Source organism: Rhincodon typus, chromosome 33 (genome assembly GCF_021869965.1).
Source record: "Rhincodon typus isolate 14 chromosome 33, sRhiTyp1.1, whole genome shotgun sequence".
Classification (NCBI taxonomy): Eukaryota; Metazoa; Chordata; class Chondrichthyes; order Orectolobiformes; family Rhincodontidae; genus Rhincodon; species Rhincodon typus.
The window spans coordinates 15,104,565-15,124,832 of NC_063364.1; the positions used below are offsets into that span (position 1 = coordinate 15,104,565).

General features: G+C 38.1%; 1 protein-coding gene across 1 annotated transcript in view; it reads right to left on the minus strand.

Moving 5' to 3' along the window:
* nedd4a (NEDD4 E3 ubiquitin protein ligase a) overlaps positions 1-20,268 on the minus strand; it is a 113,181-nt gene that overhangs the window by 91,939 nt on the left and 974 nt on the right. Inside the window, exon 2 of the mRNA XM_048615917.1 lies at positions 14,948-14,986. The gene's annotated coding sequence lies outside the window, so the exon portion shown is untranslated. The remainder of the gene's footprint in view (positions 1-14,947; positions 14,987-20,268) is intronic.

Sequence of the window (20,268 nt, forward strand, 5' to 3'; positions counted from 1 at the left end):
GGTTTGTGTGACTTTAGCACACGTGCCTCGGAAGGCCATGGAGACAGGATTATGAAATATTTTGAAGGCAAAGGTGAATAGCTTCTTATTAGACAGGGGAATCGAGGATTATCAGGGGTAGATGGAGATGTGGAATTTGTAACACAAACAAACAGATCAACCACAATCTTGTTCAATGGCACAGCAAGCTTGAGGTGTCAAATGGCTTATATCTGCTCTAATTTCATATGTTCATATGTTCAAAAGGGCTTTTTCTAATGATCTTATGATTTGCAAAGTTTCATTCTGTCACAGCAGAAAAGCTCAAAATTTATCTAGCCTTCTCTCAGAATTCAGTTCTCTGACATCAAAGATCAACCTTATAGTTCTACTTTGTACTAATAAAGTCCTTTCCAGTTAATATACCAGAGTTGGACAGTACAGTCTCAAGTGTGGCCTGACTTAAAGTTCAGGCCAAAATTCCCTCATTGGTGGACTTTTGGATTTGTAGATTGACCTTTCATGGTTATTTCATTTGCTGAATACTAATAAATCTTTCAACTCTCATCCCAAGCTACTTCAAAATTAAGTACTCCCAAAGTTCATTTTTCTTTTCCTGCTTTACATACCTTATAAGCATTTACATTAAATTCATCTTTTGTTCTAACTGATCATCACTATTTCATACAGCACTTGAAACTGAACTTGCTAATAGCTTGATCAATGTTCTCATCGTTGGCAGAAATGCATTCTGAATCAAACTGCAGCTAATTTATTTACCACGGCAGGATGTCTTGTTGCTCTGACTCAGATTCGATAAAAAAGCTCCCTGAAGAATAGGCATAAGTTCCACTTCTGAATCACAAAGCATTCAAATTCCAAAATAATGTTTTACTTCTTTTATGGCCTTCAAATAATCTACTTTGCGAATTTTGACCAAACTGAAATGAATGCTTTACTATATTTATGTGCTGCTTTATTTATTGTGGTTCTCAGATGAGATTGAAGCCATTTTCACATTAGATTAAATGCCATCAGCTACTGACAAGTGAGGTTTATAGTAAAGGAATTCCCATGTTTCAAGCATTTTCTGTGGAAGGCACTCAAATTCCTGCTCTGCATGCCTCAGACACTGTTCACATTTTCCATGAGGTAGCCATCTTGCATATGTAACTCATACCCGACTTCAAATCCAGCAGAATTCTTCCATTTTTAAACTGTGAAGCAGTGCAAGTAGAATCTGGACTCCCCCTCCCCCCCATGGAACCCAACAGCACCTTTCCCAGTGCCCAAAAAGCAGTACCTTCTGGACCAGTAAAGCTGAACTGTTTATTGGGATAGATACTCAAGTAGCCCAGAAAGCAGTTGCTCCTGAACCTTGCAGGATGGATTCTGAAAGCTAATTGTTTCTCATTAATGCACCAACAAATGAGACTGTAGCCTTCAGAAATTGTAGGTATTGTCTCTGTCACTGATCATGGGAAGGAAGCAGCTGTCGCAAGGATGGCTGCAGCGATCAGGTGCTGAGGGCTGGCATGAAAATGAAATTGAAGCCTGGAGCAGATCAGCAATGATCTTATAGAATGGCTGAACAGGATTGTGGGGCTAAATATCCTGCATCTGCTCCTATTCCTAATGTTACGTTCTTAAGCTTTCTTTTCCAGTTATGTATCAAACATTTCCTGCTCCATCCAACCTCACCACCCTTAAGCCCCCAGCCACTGCCCATTGCCTCCCCACTCTCCCAACTACAAACATAGGAAAAACTTAATTTGCCCAATGAACAGTTCAGAGTGGGTTGTGAAATCAAGCACTTCAACAACTGTACCAGGCTGGTGTCTTGTGTAAACTATATTATACAGTCATCATTAAACTGAAACCATAGAACAAATTGGTTTAGAAAAGTAATCAAAATTATTTAAGATTTACAGTATAATTTTTTCCATGAGACAACATGTCCTGGTAGAAACAGAATAAATGCTGTTTGCACATAAGATGGAATTTGAAAGACTGAACTTATTGCATTTGAAGAGTAAATAGAATATATTTATATTGCCTTTACCAATGTTAGAATATTTATGATTACCAAATGAAATGCCACTATTCTGAAAAATACTTTCAAATGCGAGTTAGAGACGTGTTGGGTTTTTGTACCATTAAGAAATCAAATCCCCCAACCCCCAATACCATGGGGCATGGCATAAAACATCTCACTTACAAAACATATAAAAATAAAATGGCTTCATTGTTTCAGGTATGGTACCTCTCTTGTTGGGGTTTTCTACAAGTCACTTTATTCCCCATTCTAGAGCCAAGCGACCCACTGCAATAGTTATAAGCTATGATTTCTTATGGGCACTTTAGTTTGAACACATTTCCCTCTGTTACGCAGCTTCTTCAACCAGAATTAAGAATACAGCATTTCTGAACATTAACTGCAGCCCTTTATAAATGAACATACCATAGGGTTTTTTTGGAACATGCTAGGTCAGAGAATTCCTTCCTCTCTGCACTTACGAGATTTTGGGACTGTCTTGGCAGAGGAATAAATATTAAATTGTGAAGCAGATCACTTAATAGACTCTGAAGTACACAATAAATCTATATTTGAGGCAAAAAATGCGGTCTTAGTACATACTGTTTTATTATTTATTTGGATTTTATTTCAATGCTGCCAGGACCTACTTAATTTCCGGCACTATCACAGAAAATGATTGTGACAATGTAGCTCGCATTACTATACTTGTCACAAATCTCACCATTGAGCACTTACAAATATACTTACAAATAATTTCTCTCATCTCAATTTTCACTCTTTAGTTTATCTCCAAATGAAATCCAAAGTGGTCTAACCAGATCACTAAGCTGAAAACATGCACCACGTTATATTCAATATCCATCTGCTTTGACCTGCTATGCAAGTTGCAATTATACATCATGCCAACCCATATCATTCCAGTCTGGTGGAATTTTTCTAGCCCAGAGTTTCCACTGGTTCAAATTCATACTTGTACTATGGAAAGTTTGTGTGCATACATAAGAAAAACAGAAGGGCAACTAGACAGGGGATCCAGATTAAGAAAGTCTTTAACCTCACTAACCAGAGTTAAAAACAGCAGAGCAGCACCTCTGATCTAAAAACTGCTGACTGAAAAAAATGAAACCACAGATTTTTAATTGAGAAAGGGTTCAAAGGTTATGTGGGGGTGATTGAGAAAGGGGTCAAAGGTTATGTAGGGGTGAGGGCAGACAAGAAAGTCAAGATGAAGCTATAATCAGATCAGCCACAATGTTATCAAATGGCAGAGATTACCTGAGGGGCTGAATGGCCTAATCCTGTCTTAACTGTTATTCCTATGAAGGGATGGCATTCTTCCCATTCCAGTTGTGTGTATGGAACCTATACACTTCTGTATTCTTTTTCCAGGAATCTTCTATTCCTTGTTCTGGACTACTGGAAATGATTCATTCCAATCAATCCTGTCTACTAATTCATAATTCTAAATAGGGAGCAAATAACAAAAATGGACAGCAAGAGCTTTCTTAAAATGTATAAAAAGAGTGAGGCCTTAGAGAATGGGCTTGGGGAAATAACAATGGGGAGACAGAAAATGGCAGAAGAGTTGAAAAAATACTTTGTTTCACTCATGAATAAAAGGGTGGTAGATATGAAATTTAAGAAATATTTAGATAAATACTTGAAACATCATCGCATACAAGGCTACGGGCCATGTACTAGAAAAGGGATTAGAATAGGTAGGTGCTTGATGACAGGAAAGAAGAAGATGGGACAAAGGGCCTCTTTCCAAGCTGTTAAAAACTCTGACTCTAAGCCCATGGTTTTGGGGATATGATATTAGCATAGATAGAAGATTGGCTCACTCACAGAAGAGAGAGATTGGGATAAGGTGGACACTTTCAAAGATGGCAGCTTGTAACTAATGGATTGTCACAAGGATTCATGCTGGGGCCATAACTATTTACAATTAGATGGTGAAAATGAATGTACTATAGCCAAGTTTATGGCGGACAAAAAAAGTAGGTGGGAAGGCAGGTAGTGAGGATGATAGAAGAGTTTTCAGACAAGTTCAGTGAGTGGGCAAAATCTTGGCCGATAGAATACTAAATATTCAACGGACAAGAGGAGGAGAGGAAATACATGGATTAACTATCACTAAAGAAGAAGACTGAGATAAAGAGCAGTACTAGACCTGATGGGACTACAGAAAGCTGCAGTACCAGGGATTTAGGGTCCTCGTGCATGAATCATAAAACGCTAGTCCATTGGGTAATATGGAAAGCAAATGGAATGTTGGCCGTTAGTTTAAAATGTAACAAGTTAGGGAAGTCTTCTTAAAACTTTGAGACACTAGTCAGACAACAGCTTGAATTTTGCCCACTCATTGAACTTGTCTGTTTCCCCTCTGAAAACTTTTGTATCGTCCTCACTACCCGCCTTCACACCTACTTTTCTGTCCGCCATGAAGGGGAGGTGATAACCTAGTGGTATTATCGCTGGACTATTAATCCAGAGACCCAGATAACATTCTGGGGACCCAGGTTTGAATCCCACCATGGCAGATGGTGGAATTTGAGTTCAATAAATATCTGGAATTAAGAATTTAACGTTGACTGTGAATCCATTGTTGATTGTTGGGAAAAAACCTCCATCTGGTTCATTAATGTCCTTTAGGAAACTGCCATCCTTACCTGGTCTGGCCTACTTGTGACTCCAGACCCACAGCAATGTGGTTGACTCTTAACTGCGCTCTGGGCAATTAGGGATGGACAATAAATGCTGCCAAGCAGTGATGCCCTCATCCTGTGAACAAATTTATATTTAAAAAAATGAATAATTTTGGTCCACTTATCCAAGGAAAGGTTTATTGGCACTGAAGACAGTGCAGAGAATGTTTACTAAATTAATCCCAGATATGGAAGGGTTTTGTTATGAGAAATTGAATAGGTTGAGCTTGCACCCATTGGACTTAGGAAGAATGACAGAAGACCTTATCTAAGCATATAAAGATTCTTAGAAGGCTTGGCAGGGTATATGTGAAGAGATAGTTTCCCTTTGTGGGACAGAATAGAACCAGAGTATGAACTCAAAGTAAAGAGTCATCCATTTTAAACAGAGGTGAGGAGGAATTTCTTCTCTCTAAAGATTGGAATCTGTAGATTTTTTTTACTGTAAAGAGATCGAGGCTGGGGTTGTCATGTATATTCAAGGCTGAGATAGCAGATTGCTAATCATTAAGGGAATCAAAGGTTATTGAAGGAAGGCAGAAAAGTGGAATTATGGATTATCAAATCAACCCTGATCTTACTGAATGGCACAATGGACTCGATGGGCTAAATGGCCTACTGCTGCTCCTACACCTCATGGTCTGAAGATCAAATGAACAAAAACAGACACACATTTTCGAATGTAAAAAGGGGCAATATTGAAGTGGTTCATCCAAAAATCATTAGTAATTAAACAGGAAATTATTCTCTGGTGTATATTATTCTTATTCAAGTCTAAAATGTACTAATAGCCATGTCATGACAGTGCTAGAAATGGACCATCAAATTTTGACTTCCATAGTCTGATTTTTTGTGGATTAAAAAAGCTTTAAAAATAGGAAGACCCAGATATCAGGTGGCTAAATTTAATCTAGTTGTGTTGAGGTTGGTTGGCTCGCCGAGCTGGTTTGTTGTTCCGCAGACGTTTCGTTACCGTGCTTGGTAACATTCTCAGTGCAGTCTGTGATGAAGCGTCGGTGTGTTTTCCAGCCTGGTTTTTAAACCCTGGGGTCCATTGCGATGGATTGCCTCACTTCCGGGTTTCCTCCGTAGTGGAATGTATATGGGGTCGAGTTCAATGTGTTTATTAATAGCGATTAATAGCATTTAAATGCTATTAATAAACACATTGTAGTGGAATGTATATGGGGTCGAGTTCAATGTGTTTATTAATAGCATTTAAATGCTATTAATCGCTATTAATAAACACATTGAACTCGACCCCATATACATTCCACTACGGAGGAAACCGGGAAGTGAGGCAATCCATCACAACGGACCCCAGGGTTTAAAAACCAGGCTGGAAAACACACCGACGCTTCATCACAGACTGCACTGAGAATGTTACCAAGCACGGTAACGAAACGTCTGCGGAACAACAAACCAGCTCAGCGAGCCAACCAACCTCAACACCCACAACCCAAGCTATAGATCTACTTCAAAACCTTAATCTAGTTGTGTCAAACTCATGAAACCATCAATAAATAAGAGGCACTCTGTACTGGAATTAACATGCCATCAAAATAACTGAAACCAGTGACTCAGATCTGTGCCTCCTATTTGATGTACATCCTCTGAAAGTTTCACATAATGGAACGGAAAGCTTGCCAGCAAATTATCCAGCTTGGAAAAATATAATGAAGCCAGACATGGGAATGCACAAATTAACTTTATCAACCAAGTACAGTAGAGAGAAAAACGATGGATTCTCAACAGCATAAAGTGTGCTTTCTCTCTTCATTTTCTCAGCCTCTTAAAAGACAACACCCAGTAAAAAGAAAATTGGAGAAACATTCCTTCACCAAGGGCTTAAAGATATTTATAAATTTCACTATGGAGAATACAAGACATAAATTAAACAATCATGAAAAATTAAACTTAACAATCATTAAACCAGCACTTTAAAAGACTAAGGACTTCTTAAACTGCATATTCTTGATTTTCCTTTGTACTGGTGCTCTCCTATTTTGAAACTTCAAACCTGCGCATGTGTTTGATGCCACGCTTTATTGGTTTTCCTCTGTCAGTATGCAATAAATTTTCTCCTTTTCATTTAAGAAAACCTTGTAATCGGCTCCTTAATTTTTAAATTAGCGAACTGGATTTTGATGGAAGTATAATACAGCAGTGTGCTGAAAATAATTCAAAATCGCTGTTGTGGCAAACTAAGGGGGTTAAAAAGAGGGGAGATAATTTACCCTTCCTCAGCTGGTTGTAACATCATTTCACTAACAATCAACAACTACTAAATGACGAACACATCTCACCAAAAAACTACAAGTCCCTACTGTTCAGAATAATAAGACATAGCCATTTCTTCAGCACACATTTTTATAAAGATTTTCTACTTCACTCCATCAAAAATACATACCAACACTTGTGAATGGTTTTAAAAGTCATAACTTGATATTATACATATTTTTAGTTGTTTGCTTGATCTGAATAAAACAATATTTATTTCGTAATGGTCAATAGCTCACATTTACCAGCACTCCGATCTTACCTCATGGATTCATGTATTAAATGGATAGCTTTTAATTTTTAGTCTGCTTTACATTTGCCTCTGTTTATCTGACATGTTTTTGATTAGTTTGAACATATATTTTACCCAACAAAATGACACTCAGAAAACCAGCTACATATCTTTTTCAAAGTGGATCAGTATTCAACAAATTGCACCTCTTGCGGTGCAGTGGCAGTGTCCCTACCCCTGGACCAGGAGGCTCAGGTTCAAGACTCCCCTGCTACAGAGGTGTGTAATAAACCTCTGAATGAGTTGTTTTGAAAAATAGGTTAAATTAAAAGAATAATTCAACTAATTAGTTGTTTGTCTACTTATTCTTGCATATTATTTATCCACTTACAATATTATTGCAGAAATCAACCACCTTTTCTATCCAAAAGCTTGCAAGAGCCAAGTGTCAGCAATGTTCATCACTGCTGCAAAACCACATTTTGCTAACAGCATGATAGAGGGATGAAAGAATAAAAAATGAGCTTACATGACAGAGAAAATGAGAGAAACTTGCATGTATTTAATGGCTTAAAGCACTTCAAAAAGTTAATTAAATACATGTAAAATGAATTCACTAACGTAATTTGCAAAAACTATACAAGAAAATACAGCTTTACTGAAAATAAATGATTTAAACAATAAAGAGGATATAATATTTACAAGCAGTCACATATTCAGCTTTCTCTATAATATGACATGCAAGTCGACTGGAGAATATTGCCCTTAATTGGCCAATGAAGGGCTATAATTGCTGCTTGTGGGCAAGATGACATTAGCCCCATCTCAACCAGCACAAAAACAGTCTGCAGACAAGAAACTGCTGAGAAAACAGCATAATGACCAGCAGCAGGAAAGAGCAGGCTGGTCCTCCCCCAAAGCCTTTTCAAATTCATGGTGGAGGGAGTAACGGGGGAAGGAGATGGCATCATTACAAATCCTGGATCTGTTGCTGTTCATTTGCTTCAGTATCCTTGATCATTCCTGTAAATGGGCCCCACATTTTATATCAGGGCTTCACCCATACTGGCCAATATCTAATTATATTATAATGTAATCTAGAGGTGTAACAGTAGGAGCCCCTTGTGATCTGAACTAAATATGGCCTCGGCACATGCACTTCAATATGCAGATTGATCAACACTTCAGTAAACTGAAGCAAGGTAAACGTTACTACTCTTTTTAATTTAAAATGCTAACAAGTGAACATGCATAACAAGAGTTCTAACAAAATTATATTAAATTATCTCCTTATAAAGTAATACATGGGCCACATCCTGCCCTAGTTAGATGACTAAATATTTTGATGTTTTATCCATTCTAACAATAATATCAGACCAAGTCATATTCTGGGCTGGGAAGGATTTTTCAAGTAAATCTGTGAGAATGGTCTTGCCTTTCTCTCATGGACCTCACCAAATAGGTTCCAACACATAGATCTTCAATCTTGTTCCATTGGAGGCTAGTTACTCAATTTCTACACCCAGACTTTGCCAGAAACTTGGGTAGCGTGGACTCTAATTCAATCTCCCTAATCCTTTTCTTCCAATTGAAATTTATACAAAGCTCAACAGCAGGAGATATTTCAATCCCTCAGAATGCAAAGGTTTGCAGGGATTATCTTGGATGAGACAAGTCAACTATCCCCAATCATCTTCAGTGCTTGTGTCTTTAAACATATCAATCCCTTCTTTGCCCAAGTGTCTGTATCATAAAGGAGGCTGAGAACCTACCTTGAATACAGTCATATAAATAACTTGTGGTCTCTAGAAGCCTGATATATTAATGTGATTTCATGAAGGTCTGAGGGTGAATTTCAGCTCATCCTACTCTCTTGGAATATATGCCAGCAAGCAGGGAATGGAAACAGTGAAAACATTTTTTTTTTTAAAAAATCACCCATGGATTTCGATGTCTACCTTGCTAGTGGATATCTATCTCAAATATTTAAACGATTCTTCTTTTCAGAGTCCATTGCCAGGGGCAGAGTAAGTATTTTTTTTAAGGATGTAACTGAAGGCAGAAAGGTTGTTAGATTTACTGCCGTTAGCTCAATTGCTTGTTGTATTTTGTATTAAAAGTTAGTAAAATAGTAAAAGTTGCATGTGGCCATAAACTCAAACTTGACCAGGACTCTGCAGCCTGCATTCTAACTCACAACAAGTCCTGTTCACCAATCACTGGTGTTCACTAACCTACTTTAGTTTCTAGTGAAACAACACCTGGACTTTGAATTCCCCCACACCCTCAATATCTTGCATCTCCTCCAGCCCTCCAACTCTTACCTTATACACATGTCCAATTTTAGTCACACCATCACTAACATACGCACCTTCAGCTGTTGAGGCCTAACACTCTAGAATTTCTTCCAAAAATCTCTATCTTATTATCCTCCTTGAGCTGATGTCTTACTATCTCCTTACATGACTTGGCAGAAAATTTGTTTGAAATGCCATGAACCACCTTGGGAAGTCTCACTGCATTAAACGGACAATATGAATATTGTATTTTCAACACTAATCAATGGGAGTAAGAGGCATCCAAAAGATACTCATTGGAACAAGTTAGAGAGCTGAACAATTTATTTCGGGTTTGCACACTCAATCAAGGCAAATTGGAGTAAAAGTGCTTAAAACATTTTTAAAATTTATTTGTGCAGATATTGCTAGCAGGACCAGCAATTACTGCCCATTTCTAATTACCCTTCAGGATGGACCAGTGCAGTCTGCATAATGAAAATGCTCCTGACAACACCATTTAAGAGGGATTTCCAGATTTTTCACTCAGTGACAGCGAAGGAACAGAGATTATGGTGCACTGATGGTGAATTGAATGAATGATTAAAGTGCCAAATGGGGTTCCAATCAAGTGGGCTCCTTTACCTCGGATGGTATCGAGTTCCTTTAACACTGTTGGAACCGAAGTCACCCAAATAAAGTGATTTCTGGTCTGTAGATGGTGGAGGCCTTTGGGGTGTTGGGAAGTTAGTCATTCACTACTAACTCCAAGCTTCTGATCTACTCTTGCAGCCATGGCATTTATGTGGTCGGTGCCCTTCAGTTCACTTTTTGGCCCAAGTTTGAAAGCTTATCCAAGCCTTTATACAATCAAGATTTTATCTTGCTGCTCCAGCAGCTTGATATGCAGAACGGTATGTGAAAACACATTTTGTGAAAACATATTTTGCTCTGCCACGAGCCAGCTGGAACGTCTTCGTCATCTGTTCTGGAGAACGATTACCTTTCCTTATCATGAACTTTCTATAGGGTTTGAGCAAAGATACATTTGCAAGACATGATTCATTTTTATACTCCTCAATCAACAATTGGGTGTTGAATGAAGAAAATAAAACAAACTAACTGTCAGTGAGAGGGGTAGCTGGTCATGATTGGGTGAACAAGGGACCTGTTATCACATGCCTGTGTATGTAGATAGGTCTACAACATTGAAATGAAAGACTTACACTTATATCACATCTTTCATGATCTTGGGGCAAAACAGTCAATGAGGTACTTTTTGAATTGTAGCTACTGTTGTAAAAAAATCTAAGAAATGTAGCAGCCAGTCTACACACTGCATAATCCCACAGATATCAGTTTAGGAAAGACTAGGATATCAGTTTAACATCGCACCAAACAGATGGAAAGATTAAAGTACAGGACTAGGCAGCAGGAATCCAGTTCTGGTACTAATGAAGCCAGAGGTTTGATTCAAGCATGCAAAAACCTCTTGCAAAAAACAAATGATCATTTACCCCGGCACAGAAAAAATAGTCACTAGAGTCATTGCAATATTCAAACAGTATGGCAGGAAGCCAAAGGCTGTTAACCAATGGAGAAGATAGTAATTGATGAGATGCTCAAACTTCTAATGCTCAATTGGGTTTTCACATCTAATTGCATGAACTAATCTTTCTATTCTGCTTGAAAGCAGATAGTATGATGAAAAGCAAGAACTTGATTATGAAAGAATTAAGAACAAATTACTTTTCACAGTTCCAAAATATTTTGGACAGTAACTTAAAGGCCATGGATAATTCAAGAAAATCAATGTTTTATAAGCCTTCCTCCAAAGAAATCCAATAATATTGATATATTCCATTCCTTTAATCCAAATTCTTGGAAGTTGATAACATAGGTTGACGTTTTCCTATCATATTATTAGTGACCAATTAAAGCAAATAAGCCAACACTGGCATTGAGTCTGAAAACCCAGCTCATAGATTGATCATACCGTATCCATGCCACACCACTTTCCCTACTTTGCACCAGTGATCAAACTATTTAATAATCATTAGCTGACTACAAAGTGTTTCGGGGCTCCCAAAGGAAGTGAATTTTTTTTCCCCCACTTTCATTCACTTGCTCAATTTCTTTTACTGTGGATAAAGATGTATGATGTAGCAATGATCCGTAACTTGCATGAAGTCACAGTGCCTGTATTATCAAACAGAGAGGAATGAGAGGTCGTTTAGTTCATTGTTGACTTAGGGGACCGCAGATCTACAGGGCCTTGGTGAGACCATATCTGGAATTCACTTGAAGTTCACTTGACTGAGTCCTCGTATGAGAGGCTTATCTTATCAAGAAACATGCAATAGGTTGGGCCATATTCACTGGTGTTTGGAAGATTAAGAGGGGGTCTTATTGAAACTTAAAAGATCATGAGGGCACAGGATAGGGTGGATACCCAAAGGATATTTCCCCTTGTGGAAGAGACTAAAACACAGAGACACACAGATAAAGAATAAGAGATTACCCTCCAAAGTATTCTCCTCTGCTCTGTTTTAAATCTCAAGCGTTATTAGAATGTAGAATTCTGTTCCTGGGTGATAGCTGAGGCTGTGTCTTTAAATTTATTCAAGATTGAATTGGATGGATAGTCAAGGGAGTAAAGGGTAATGGGGTGCTGACTGGTTAGTGTAGCTGAGACCACAAGCAGGTAATCATGACATTATTGATTGGTAGAACAGGCTTGAAGGGCCAATTGGCCTTCTCCTGTTCCTAAGGCCCAACTCAAATTTGCCCAATTAAGGATGAAATTGAGGCCACATCTTGTGACATGCACCAAATTCAAAGGATATTGCACTAGCTTCTCCAGAAGTTCATTTTATCAGCTCCAATCCATCATTCATAGATTTTTCCTCCCATTATCAAGAGTAGCAGAGTTGTACTTTAGCTTTAATCCTGCTTTTGCAATCAATGTGCCTTTCCAGAAAGCAAGTTTAACAGATCTGGTACACTTTCATTCTTCAATCCACCTTTAGCCATTTGTTACAAAGTAGAAAAATGTTGTGAAAATGTACAATTCTAAGACCAGAACCAAGCGCAACCCAAAGGGTGTATGACTTCTCCTACAGAATTCTAAAGATTGCAAACAACATTCCAAATGTGCTTCACTGAGAACAAAAATCAAATATCCTTTAGTGACGCTCGTCATGACTCAATAATTTCAGTCAATTAGCAATAATAGCCAAAACCAATTCCAGATTTGTTAACAGATAACCTTCATCACCCACTAGTTTCAACAGTATTCAAATTTTCAACTATGTACAATTACCTGCATTCAAACCCATCCACCGTTCTTTCTTCTGTTTACTTATTTTTTGAAAATTTTTGGATTAGTAATATTCAGGTTTTGCAGCATCAAGTTGTACAGATACAAATGCACCCCCTGCTTTCCTACTTAACAATGCAAATAAGCTACAACTGATGCAAACTGAGCTCTATTCATAACCACACTCACAAAGTGAACATTTGTTACTTGCTTCACAATACTACTCCATTTGTCATTCATTTTAGGAGCAGCAACCTTTAGAAACTTCACATGCAGGACATAATCAAATAACCTACTAATTAAATTAATGTTTTTGAAGTGTTATAGATTTGTGAATCCACAGAAACCTCATCAACATGAAGCCTGCATTTGATTGCACTGATATAGATTTAACCCATCTCCCCTCAAGGGTTCTAGCAATTGAGTCCATAATCCAACTCTAGTCCTTTGTAATCTTTTACTGTAGCTTTTGGTAGAAATATGCTTCAGTCTCTTGGTTGTTCCGTAGAAACATAGGAGAGGAAGAGAAGGCCCATTTGACCCCTCAAGCCTGCTCCACCAATCAATATGGTCATGGCTGATCATCGAACTCAATACCCTAATCCTGTCCTCCCCCCGATATTCCTTGATCCCTTTAGCCACAAGAGCTTTAGCTACCTCCTTCTTGAAAACACAGTGTTTAGCCTCAACCACTTTCTGTAGTAATGAATTCCACAGGCTCACCACTGTCCAGGTGAAAAAAGTTTCTCATCTCAATCCTAAAAGGTTTACCACCTATCCTTAAACTGTGAACCCCGATTCTGCAATGGAGTTAAATAACTCAAAGAATGACTTGGCTTTGAAAGTTCTAGATTCTTAAAACTTGCTGATGGCATGAAAGAAAGTGTGCACAAGTGTTGATTAGGCACACGCACAAATTGCATGTAGTCTGCCAGTTTGTCAGATGGAGGCTGGGTGTGTGAAACACCTGATTCTTGGGGGATTTAGTTTTCAGCAGCAAGAGCATCAGGTAATTTACACGAGGACTGCCTATAACAGTGCTGTTTCTATCAATGTTAAGGGAGCATCAACACCACTTCAGACCTTCTCCACTAACCAACCAGCTGAACTAATGAGATGCACCCTGTTAATGTTTCTAATTTACCCCTTTTTTTTTTTTAAATCAACCTGTTCAGAGATGTTATTACACATCTCTGGAGCAAGTGCAACTTGAACCCAGGCCTCCTGGTCCAGGGGTAGGGAGATTCGACTGCAGACTCCGTTAATTTGGAATTGCATTAATTGTAGGTATGTGATGTGTATTAACTGGACACTCATGAGTGCCCTGTCTGAACAGGTTGATTAAAATAAGCATGAGCACTCTATAATTAGAGACAGACTAAAACTTTGTTGGCTTAGGAGGTGTAATTTTGTAAATAAATTACAAACATTTAAAGATGGACTCAGTTCTACACTTTACAAGCTGGTTTGCTGGAACAGAATACACCATTCAGTGGGTAGTGCCACAGGTTTCCATTCTACAGGGCTCTACTTCCTCTTTCATTAAAATACTCTGATTGGAAATTACTAAATTCAATGACTTATTAAATAAATTCTAATTACTCACAGTTTAGATAGGTGACTATAAACGATGCAGGAAAAATGAAAATTTATGGAATGCTTTGCCCCTGGGAGCCCATAGTTGAGGTGCAGCTTGACACAAGTATCCTATCAGTCCCTACTGTGGGACTGATGAGATTTGCAGTATCTGAAACTGCAGCCAAATTTTAAAAGTAGCCTATGGAAAACAATGTAAACAATCTGATTCAGAAATATTGCATTAGGTGAGCCAAATTTTTTTGATTTCTGCCATTATTCATTAAGCACACAGCACATTTGGCAAAAATATGTACAATCTACTTTATGTTGAGTCTGCAAAGACTGTTAGAAGTAACCACTTGGGATTAGAGCTCGTGTCCAGGTTAATGTCGGTCTAACTGAAGGGTAAAGGAAGTCTTGCATACAATAATCTTACTTCTGCTTAATATACAGCAGATAGAACATGACACTTTAATAACACTTTGCATTAAATATTTTTAAACTGTAAAAACACAAAGCAAAGTATGTAATACTTACTCTGAAGAAAAATTCTTCATTCCACTTTGGATCTAAAGTCTGAAAGAAGAAAGAGCTGCTGTAAATTACTACGCAAATTTACATTTCATATTAAAACAAAATGACAATTATAAGTAATGAGCAATTGTTTATTTTAAATTCCTGAAGGATATCGTGCATAAACTTAACAAAGGTCCATTCTGGTGAAATCACGTATAAAAGTCATTATTCAGGTTGGGCTGAAGTTTTATATATTTTTATTTTATATTAAATAAAGAAAAACACATGTTCAGAAAACAAAGTCAGGTTTATAGAAGCAGAGAAGTTTAACAGTCACATTAGAAGACACAAAATCTGACAGGGTTATTACAGATGAAAGATTGACAATAGTGCGTTAACAGAGACAGCTATCATTGTAAATGTTGACTCGGGAATGTTTAATGGGTTAAAAAGAAGCTCGGTGATAAAGTGCACACAGATGCAAAATACCAAAAATGTTTGTGTTTCAAATAATGAAACTGCACAAAATGTACTAGTTGACAAAGATCAAATCTATTTTGATAAAAGGGCCTCTGTTTTATTTAAAAATTGGAAATAATACTTTCTTGTACACCTTTGGTAAACAAGGATGTCAATATGACTATTTTTCAGAAATAACAGGTTGGTAACTGGCCTCAAAAATGTCCAAGGCCTGGTCCTCAACATTTCAGTAAGCAGTTGAGCTGCATATTTCTTATAGTTGTCATGCAAAGATCTCTGGGAATAGTAGATTTTTCCACAGGCAACAGACTCCTGCCTGTGTATATTTTGTTCATTTATGCAGTTACAAATGCAGTTGATGATAATGCTGGACAAGTCAGATCCAAAAGTAAAGCCTGACTTTATAGACCATCAGTTTTGCTTTTGCAATTTGGTTCCATGGTCGTCATTCACAATGAATTTATTCACAATATGCTGGCATTGTAATTTTAACAAAGAGCAAAGTTTATTACAGATGAAAATTCACAAAAACAAAACCAATTTGCACTAGAAAAGAACTGTTTAAAATGTCTCATTATAAATATCAGAAACAAAGATCTAACCCTTTTCCCCTCACGACCTTACAAATACTCAAACCTCAGTGAAGAATCACTGATTCCACTTCAATGTTGCTTATTCATGGGAACAGCTGGACTTGCTTTCCTAATTCTGACCAATGTTTCTAAAGCACTGAACTATTCATCACAAGGGTTTGTTTTAAAAGACCTAATTTAAAAGCATGTAAACAAACTCCAGACAACCCAGCACTACACTCAGAATTCAAATCTAAAATTAAACTAAAACTATGTTTCTCCCTTCTTAAAACAGCGTAGAAATACAACTCATCCTTAAAGTAATATATGGTTCTGCCCACTTTAGAACCCAAGTTGCTAAATAATAATATATTATCACTGTTGAGAATGTTACATCAAACAATAAGTGCAATCTGGTAAGATAGAGATGGGTAACAAAGGGACGTTGTTCCTGAACCCGTAGATCTGCACTGGCCCAGCGATACTGTGTGGACGGGAGGCACAATGATCTTCAAGGCAAGTTTGTGGCTATTTTATTTTTTGTTTAAACGAGTGAGGTTGAGTACAGAACAAAATTATGAAGTCTGAAACTCAGGTCTTAAACCAAAACGAAGCTAATATCAGAGAGGTAAGTTATTTAAGGTAGATTGAGAAACTTAAATGGTAGACAAGTGATACCTAAATATACAAACAATACTTAACTTGCACTAAATTCTACAGTAAAACCTGCTGGGAAGTGGTCCAAACATGACTAGCAAGAGGAATTGAAGGAAGACGTTTATAATGCTGCCAACAGGTATGTATTGAACCCAGAACTGCAAGGATTTTAGAATTCAGCAAAGGTGAATCAAGAAGTGAATAATAGAGAAAAAAAAAAATCAGAAGAATAGAAAGAGATACAAATAGATTGTAAACATAGAACATAGAACAGTACAGCACAGTACAGGCCCTTCGGCCCACAATGTTGTGCCGAACTTTTACCCTAATCCTAATGTCTATCTAACCTCCACCCCTACCTTATACTATCATCCATATGCCTATCTAATAGCCGCTTAAATGCCCCCAATGAGGCCGACTCCACTACCCTCTCCAGTAATGCATTCCATGCTCCAACCACTCTCTGAGTAAAGAACCTACCTCTGACATCTCCCCTATATCTACTTCCACTCACTTTAAAACTATGTCCCCTTGTAATAGCTACGTCCACCCTAGGAAAAAGTCTCTGGCTGTCTACTCTATCTATACCTCTGATCATTTTGTACACCTCTATCAAGTCACCTCTCATCCTTCGTCGTTCTAAAGAGAAAAGCCCTAGCTCTCTCAACCTTTCCTCGTAAGACCTTCCCCTCCATTCCAGGCAACATCCTGGTAAATCTCCTCTGTACTTTTCCAACGCTTCCACATCATTCCTATAATGAAGTGACCAGAACTGGACACAATACTCCAGATGTGGCCGAACCAGGCTTTTGTATAGCTGAAGCATAACTTCAGGGCTCTTGAACTCAATCCCTCTATTAATGAAAGCTAACACACCATACGCCTTCTTAACAACTCTATCCACCTGGGTGGCTGCTTTCAGGGAACTGTGCACATGAACCCCAAGATCCCTCTGCTCCTCCACGCTGTCAAGAATCTTTCCGTTAACCCTGTATTCTGCTTTCAAGTTTTTCCTTCCAAAATGAATCACCTCACACTTTTCAGGGTTAAACTCCATCTGCCATTTCTCAGCCCAGCTCTGCATCCTATCAATGTCCCTTTGTAACCTAGAACATCCCTCCGCACTGTCCACAACGCGACCCACCTTCGTATCTTCTGCAAAACTTACTAACCCACCCTTCCACTCCTTCATCCAAATCATTTACAAAAATCACAAATAGAAGAGAACCCAGAACAGATCCTTGTGGTATACCACTCGTAACTGAGCACCATGTTGAATATTTTCCGTCCACTACCACCCTTTGTCTTCTAAGGGTCAGCCAATTCTGAATCCAATCTGCCACATTTCCCCCTATCCCATGCCTCCTTACCTTCTGCATCACCCTACCATGGGGAACCTTATCAAACGCCTTACTTAAATCCATGTATACCACATCCCCTGCTCTACCTTCATCCACGTGTTTGGTCACCTCTTCAAAGAATTCAATAAGGTTTGTGAGGCATGATCTACCCCTCACAAATCCATGCTGACTATGAAAACATTTCCAAAAGTAGGTAAAAAGAGGACAAGCTTGGCAAAAATAAATACAGGTCCATTAGAAGCAGATACCAGTGAAATTTATCTGTCTTTACTGTGGAAGACACCAAAAACCATTCCAAAATAATTGGGGAACCAAGAATTCAGTGAAAGTGAGAAATGTCAAAAATCAAAAGAAGAAACAATACAGGAGAAATTAACAGAACCAAGTGGTGACAGATCCTCTGATCTTGTTGGCCTTCGTCCTAAAGTTTTAAGTGTTAGATGCAGAGATAGCAGATGCATTGGTTATAATCTTTTAGAATTCTTTAGATTCTAGATCAATTCTCAATCATTGGAAGCACATGGGCATAACCCCGTTATTTAACAAAAGAGGAAGAGGGAAAATGGGAAACTAGAAATTAGTCTAGCATCAATAGTGGGCAAAATGCCAGAAACTATTTGGGACTTTTAACAGGGCCCTTAGATGGTCAACTAAACAGAATCAAAAGAGATTTATGAAAGGGAAATTACATAGAAAATTTTCTTAAGAGTTTTTTTTGAGCATATAAGCAGGAAGATGGATAAATGGGAAACCAATTCAAGTAGTACACTGAATTTTCAAAAAGCATTTGACAAAGTGCCACACAAGATGTTAACATACAAAATTACGACTAAAGAATATGGGTAATATATTAGCCTGGATTGAAAATTAGTTAACGGATTAAAAAAAAAGGTAGAAATATCAGGATACCTTTCGGCTGGCAGGCTGTAACCTGCAGACTACCTAACAAATTGTAAATAGCTGAAGCCCAAGTACAATGTGATGATGTAAATTACATATCTAAAAAAAATTCTTGCAATCTTCGTTTATATTACTAGCTTTCTTACCCTCATATTTATCTTCCCCCACCTTATTGGTTTTTTATATTTATCCTCTGCTGGTTTTTAAAAGGCTTCACACTAATCTTTATCACATTGTATGCTTTCTGTATACCAAATAGAAAATACGTATATATTTTCTACCACAGCTGTCAATGAAACACAAAGTTCATTTTTACTGTCTATGCTCATTATTTTATGTGCTATCTCTTGTGCTCTCTCCTTTTTCAGATCTTTTACCTCTGAATGGAGTAAACTCCAACTTCTCATCTACATGAATATTTTCCACATTTTCTTCTACATCTCAATATCAGCTATCTATTCAAGTTCAGAAAATCTTGTTCACGTCTTATATTCACACTTGGTGAGTTCCAGACAAAAATCAATAGATAGTGATCAGTGGTACGGATGCTGCTAACTGTCCTTTCCCCCAAGTCAGGTCCATGAAAAGACTTGCATTCAGAGTGCACTTGTATCAGGTCATTTATTGCTTAATAGTCAGGATTAGGTCATTCAACCCCTTTGAGCATTAGCCACTCACTAAGGTCGAGCTGAAGATCAGCTCAACTCTATTTTATTTTATTCAGTCATAGGATGTGGGCATCACTGGCTAGGCCAGCATTCATGGCACATCCCTAACTGCCCAGAGGGTAGTTCACAGTCAACCACATTCGTATGGGTCTGGAGTCACATGCAGGCCAGACTGGGTAAGGATGGCAGTTTCCTTCCCTAAAAGGAGATAGTGAACCAGATAGGTTGTTCCTGACAATCAACAATGGTCATCATTAGACTCTTAATTCCAGATATTTACTGAGTTCAAACTCCACCATCTGTAGGATTCGAATACAGGTCTCCAGAATGTTACCTGGGTTACCGGATTAATAGACTAAATGATAAGACCACTCGGCCATCGCCTCCATCCTATGTTCATTTGTATGTCTGCCCTCGTGCAGCATCTCCATAACCCTTAATATAGGACTGAAAAACTACTACTCTGTTGGAGATCCTTTCTTTCTTTAGGATGAGACAATAACAGATATTAAATTGACTCTAACTTCTCAGGTGTGTTGTAAAAGAGGAGATAAAACTACTTCAAAGGAACAATGGTAGTAGGAACTGCAGATGCTGGAGAATCCGAGACAACATGTTGCAGGGCTGGATGAACACAGCAGGCCAAGCAGCATCACAGGAGCAGAGAGGCTGACGCTTCGGGCCTAGACCCTTCATCAGAAAAG